This window comes from Fukomys damarensis, unplaced genomic scaffold (assembly GCF_012274545.1).
Source record: "Fukomys damarensis isolate Sample0158 unplaced genomic scaffold, DMR_v1.0_HiC HiC_scaffold_16, whole genome shotgun sequence".
Lineage (NCBI taxonomy): Eukaryota > Metazoa > Chordata > Mammalia > Rodentia > Bathyergidae > Fukomys > Fukomys damarensis.
The window spans coordinates 15116525-15122524 of NW_022900928.1; the positions used below are offsets into that span (position 1 = coordinate 15116525).

General features: G+C 35.0%; 1 protein-coding gene and 1 pseudogene across 1 annotated transcript in view; one reads left to right on the forward strand and one right to left on the reverse strand.

Annotated features, from left to right (window-relative positions):
- Pde3b (phosphodiesterase 3B) overlaps nucleotides 1–6000 on the reverse strand; it is a 143801-nt gene that overhangs the window by 122695 nt on the left and 15106 nt on the right. The gene's annotated exons all lie outside the window — the stretch shown is intronic.
- LOC104856135 lies at nucleotides 4140–5081 on the forward strand (annotated as a pseudogene).

Sequence of the window (6000 nt, forward strand, 5' to 3'; positions counted from 1 at the left end):
AATACAGTCATGAAACTAATGTTTGGTTTTATTTTGCTATGTCTTTCTAATTTGTTTCGCCTCTAACAAAAAGATATGGTAGGTTTCTGGTTTTTTTTTTTTTTTGGTTTTTTTTGTTTGTTTGTTTGTTTGTTTGTTTTGGTACCGGGATCGAACTCAGGTCCTTGTGCTTACAAGGCAGGCAGCAGAACCACTGAACTAAATCCCTGGCCCAGAAACTGTAGGTTTCTACAACTCTTCTTAGTATGTTTGCCTTAACTAGGCATTGACAGTATATTAAGTCTCTGTAAAGTACGGAGAACCATTTCTATCCCATCTCAAATCTAGCTTATATTATTACAATTATATAACTGCCTTGTGCCATTTATAATAGCCATACGAAGTCCTGAGTTCAGATAAAAGTTAACTTCCATGAATTCATTAAATGGAAATATATAAAATGCTAAATTTAAAGCTTTATATCAATAACCTGTAATGCTCAAGGTAAAAAAGAATTGTCCCTATGCTTCAGAAACTCAAAATCTAAAAAGACATCTGTATACCTAATTAAAATGATGTGAAGCTATTTTAAAAGTAGTATTGTTAAACAGTATAAACTATTTTTAAAAGGACACTACCCAGGGATCAATCAGAAGTAGAAGGGAGATATTAGGGAAAAGTCATCTGACATAATTCAAACCACTATTAGCTCTTACTTGAACAGTCACTTTTATCTCTCACTTGGACAACTATAACTGCTTCTAATTTAGCTACTCCCAACAGCCCATAAACAAGATACAATAATCTTTTTAAAACACAAATTATATCATAAAATTGTCTTACAACTTATTAGAATCCAATCAAAATAAAATACAGACATCACCACGATCTACAAGGCGTCACATGATCCATGCTCTTATTACCTCTCCTACCACTCTCCAGCTACTCAGTTTTGTTTCTAACATCAACTTCTTCCCCACCACAGGGCCTCTGCCTTTGCTAGTTCTTCTGCCTTGAAGGTGCTTTCCCCAACATGATCAGTTCCTTCTCAACATTCATGTGCCAGATAAAACCTCACCTCTTCAGAGGTTTTCACTGACAACCATGCCTGAAGTACTACTTCTATTCCACAACCCTGGGCCATAGAATTGCTTCATCCCATTATTCCATTTTACTTTCTTCATGAATCACAATATTTAACTACCTTCAGTCATTTCATCATGTTTTTATTTTCTATTTCCCCCTGCTAGAATTTTCAAAGCCCTATTAGGGCAAGAACTTAAGCACACTAGCTAAAACAAAGTCTGGTTCATTTGTATGTGCACAATAAATACTGTTAAAGAATAAAAGATGACACTTAACCTGTATTACTGGGAGAAGGTTAGGAATTGAATTTGCAAAAAGTAAAAATGAGAGGGAAAATAAAATCAAACATATTTCACCTTACTCAAAGCTTTTTCACAGATTTAGAGAATAAATAAGACTACTACAGTTAGTATCCTGAAAATTTCAACTAACTTTTGTCACTTTAAAGCATGAATACACTTTAAAATATCTAATTTTCCCTCCCAACACTTCCTTTGGTATGCAAATCATGATCTTCAGAGTTAACTATTCTTAATTCCAAATGATATTCCCAAATCTGTCTGATTATATTATTTGCACTAATATTAGTCTTACTTTTAGAACTACTGGTTCTCATGAAAAGAAGTTTAATCCCTGTTTCATGTGACAGCTTTTCAAATATTTTAACACATAATATTATCCTAAATGTAATAACATTCATTAACAATACTTTCTAGGCCCTGGGCTAAATACTTCATGTTATCATCACTGTTATCATCTTTATGCCTACTTTTTAAATGGGAAAACTGAGGCCTATATTCAGTAATTTGTCTAACATCATCAAGATGGAAAGTACTGAGGGCCAGGGATTTAGCTCAGTGGCACTGCACCTGCCTTGCAAGTGCAAGGTCCTGAGTTCAATCCCTGGTACTGAAAGAAAAGAAAACAAAACAAAACAAAAAAAGATGGAAAGTACTAGAGCCAGAAATCCAATGCTCATGGCCCAATTACAAAACTTACATTCTTAAGTGAAAGCTTTACTCCCTAATGAATGCTGGTTTTTGTACATTTGTAATAGGCTACTATGTGTAAATCACTCAGATTAATAGTGCTAAGAACTTGATCCATTGTCTTTCCCCTAACGATAAAAGGCAATACTGATTCCATTTATAAATACCATGATGTAATATAAGAACAGAATAAGCATTGTTAAAGTAGCCTTCTCTGTAAATACTGTTAGATTTCCCTCACCTTAAGATGGCCCTAACTAGTGATAACACAAACCACTTCTAGTGAAGTCACAGCTCCCCCAATCCCTAGCCACTACATCACTCAACCCCACCCAGATACTATAAAAGCTCCGGGTTCTAACATTTTGCTCTCTCCTTTGTTCAGAGGCAACCCTGCAGATCACCCCCATAATAAAGGCTTGTTATGGTCCTTGTCTGGTCCTGGTTTTAGGCTCTTTTTACTTAAAAAATACTAGCTTATCTTTTCATTTTTATGGTTTATTACAGTATTCTTCATTGTACAGCATATAATCCAAACTATCTATACTTTCCATTTTTTGTATATACTTTATTTCAATATTTCTCTATCTCTCTTCCTATAAGGCTCTTCTTTCACTGCTGCAGAGATTTGCATCTTGTGTCTTTAAAAAACCAACAGTATTGTGGATATTTTATCTGCCTCTCAAGATCATTCTCTACTCTTTTCTGCAGTTCTGTGGCCCCAAGAAGCTTTGCCTTTATCAACAGCCCACCCTCCCTCCTGTCTCCTGGTTAGATTCAGACAGTAGAAGACAAAAAGATAAGAGATTGAAACAGTGAAAGAGCATAAAAGCCTAGGATATTCACTTCCCCAACTTTCAAGTAAAATCACTTTTGGTTAACAATGCTCTTCTACTAGACACCACACCTGTGAAATGAACCTTTCTATACAGCCATTCTGAGTCTTAATAACTCACTATTCTGTGCTTTTATTTGCTCACCAGACATCATGTTCATTTCCCTTAACCCTTTAAACTCTTTTACAAATCATCCTTTCCCACTTCAGGGTGTTATCTATTTTCTCCCAAGGCCTCCAGTGACACAGCACCACTCTTTCCCTAAGCCTTTTCTGTATTTTGTTTACAGCATCCTTTGTGACACTTGTTCTAGACCCCGAGTTCTTGATGGCAAGGTATTTTTTATTCATCTCTGAATCTCCAAAATCATTAATTTCTTGCTATAGTAGACATTAAATGAATGTTTCAAAAGTGAACAGGAGAAAAGAATCATACCACAGTGATATATGCTCACCCATGTTTAGAATGGCACAGTTTTTAACAGCTAAAACTTGGAAACAGCGTAACTGCCCATCAACTGGAAAATGGAAAAAGAAGATGTGGTTTTTTTTATAAAATGGAGTACTACTCTGCCATAAAGAATGAGAAACTAGAGACATTTATAGCTAAGTGGATGCACATTGAGGACATACTCTGAAGTGAAATTAATAGGACACACATGTATAAATAGTTTATCTAGTATGATAAACTAAAAGTGTAAATAAGGATCAAAATGTAAAATTGATATTGTGTAATTAAAAAAGCTCTAAAGGTGTAGGGGAAGTGGTAGGGATAGGGTAAAGGAAAGAAGGGAAATGAAAAAAATAAGAGAAAAGGAAAAAATGGAAACAAAGTCTTTGTAAACAGGGAAGGGTGGTGGGGGGTGAAGGGAGGCCAGGGGAATAGGGAAAAAATAAGAATCAAGACATGTCATGTAAAGGTACAAGATCCCAATGATAAATGTAACTTTACTGTGTAAATGTTCCAATAAAAATTTTTTCATAATTTTTTAAAAAAGTAAATAGGGGGGCATCCGCCATTTTGACAGCAGAAGAGTCAAAGAAGAGTTGGAGGTGGCTCTGGTGATTGGTAAGGATGATTTTCACCCACCCTAGTCCCTCCAAATTCACCCACCCTCAGGCTGCAGCTCTCAGACTGCCTTTTAAAAGACTGCATTTGTTTTCTCCACTAGAAATGGCCAATCAGTTCCAGTATAGGAAATGACTAAAATTCTACAAAACAAGACCAAAAGATATTCATGCATACAAGGATGATTGTGCTCTGTGACAGGGCCAGACTGGTTTCTTATCTCCCAGGATTTTGCTCTTTAGTTAAAAGAGTTGTCAATCCAAAAGCCTTTTCAACAGCAGGTTCTTCAGGTTCTGATGAATCTCATAGGGCCACTGAACCCCCAGATATATGCTTTTGAGGAGTATAGCGTGAGGAAGCTATGGGACCTTTTGGACCTCAAGATCAGCGTTTCCAGTTTCCTGTCACTTCAATGGGACTGCTGCACAGAAGAAAAGCTAGGTTTATAAAACTTTGCCTGATGTTCTGGCAGAACCTTTATTAACTGAAAGACATGAGTTTGTGATAGCACAATACAAAAATGAATTTCAGGGTAATGATGCACCTGTAGAACAAAAAATTAACAGTGCAGAACTTTACTCTGAAAGTGCCAGAGTTGAGTGTGTAATCCAAACATGCCCAGAATTACTGCAAAGACACTTTGAATCACTATTTCCAGAAGTGGCTACTAAACTAATGATTCTGACTGTAACACAGAAAAGTAATAATGATATGACTGTTTGGAGTGAAGAGATAGAACTTGAAAGAGAAGTGCTCTTAGAAAAGTTCATTAATGGTGCTAAGGAAATTTGCTACGCTCTTTGAGCAGAAGACCACTAGGCTAACTTTAGTGAACCATCATCTGGTGCAGCATTTTTGGACCATAAACAAACAACTTTTTGAAACATTTAGGATTCTGTTGATGATCTTAGCTCCTGTAAATTAAGTAATCTGCCAAAATCTCTGGGGTACTCATGTGGTTATAGGAAGTATCGTCACTAAAGCAACAACAAATAGCCATATTATGAAGACATTAACTAGCAGTAATGTTATTTTACTTGCTTTACCATTTATGTGCAAATGGATTGATCAATACAAACATTGTCAAAGAGGCCACTTTTTAAAATACATTTATTTTGGGTAATTATTTCAACATATATAGATTTACAACATTGGTGAGTGACTGGCATTTTAAAATCAAAAATGTTAATTATTCATAGTTACTGAATACATGATAAGCATACCACATTGTACAGAATATGGTAATTAACATATAACCAGGGAATGATTTATTTTACAAATTCTCCCCTTTATTAGAAAAACCTTAGTTTCAATTTTTTCAAAAAATAAATCATACACTTTGTTATAATGTGTGGCTTTTTAATACAATTTTTTTTAGAGTAGGAAAATTTATTGAGGGAAAGAAAGCTTCTAAGAGAGACAGAAGGGGGACCAGAAAGTGGGTTGTCTGATCACTCTAAATTTCAAAGATGTTTTATACAGAAAAGCTATGTGGTAAGGTGGGTTTATTACAATTTTTAAAAAATGTAATTCTTAAAAGATTCTAAAGAAGCTACACTATTACTTTTGATTTTTTTAGTAATACAGTTAATTCTAGGGCCAGGGATTTAGCTTAGTGTTTCTGCTGCCTGCTTTGCAAGCGCAAGGACCCGAGTTCAATCCCTGGTACAAAAAATATTTCTAATGTTCTTTTTCTTGTCTGTTTTATGTCCTGGTACCAGTTTGAGTATTACTTTGAAATAATACATAAGCATCTAAAAAAAGAATAAAGATAATAAATATATCTTTATAAAAGCAAAAAAATGGAGGAAAAAATAACAAAACAAAAAGTAACAATGCTTCCTGACACAAGGAAATTGTATGACAGTTAAATTTCTGTTTCTGTAAAGGTTTAAAAATAGGCAAAACTGTGGCAGGGATTTAGCTCAGGTAAATAGCACTGCACCTGCCTTACAAGCACAAGGTCCTGAGTTCAACCCCCATAGCAAAAAAAAAAAAAAAGATAAGAACATACATGTATAAGGGCTGGGGATTTAGCTCAG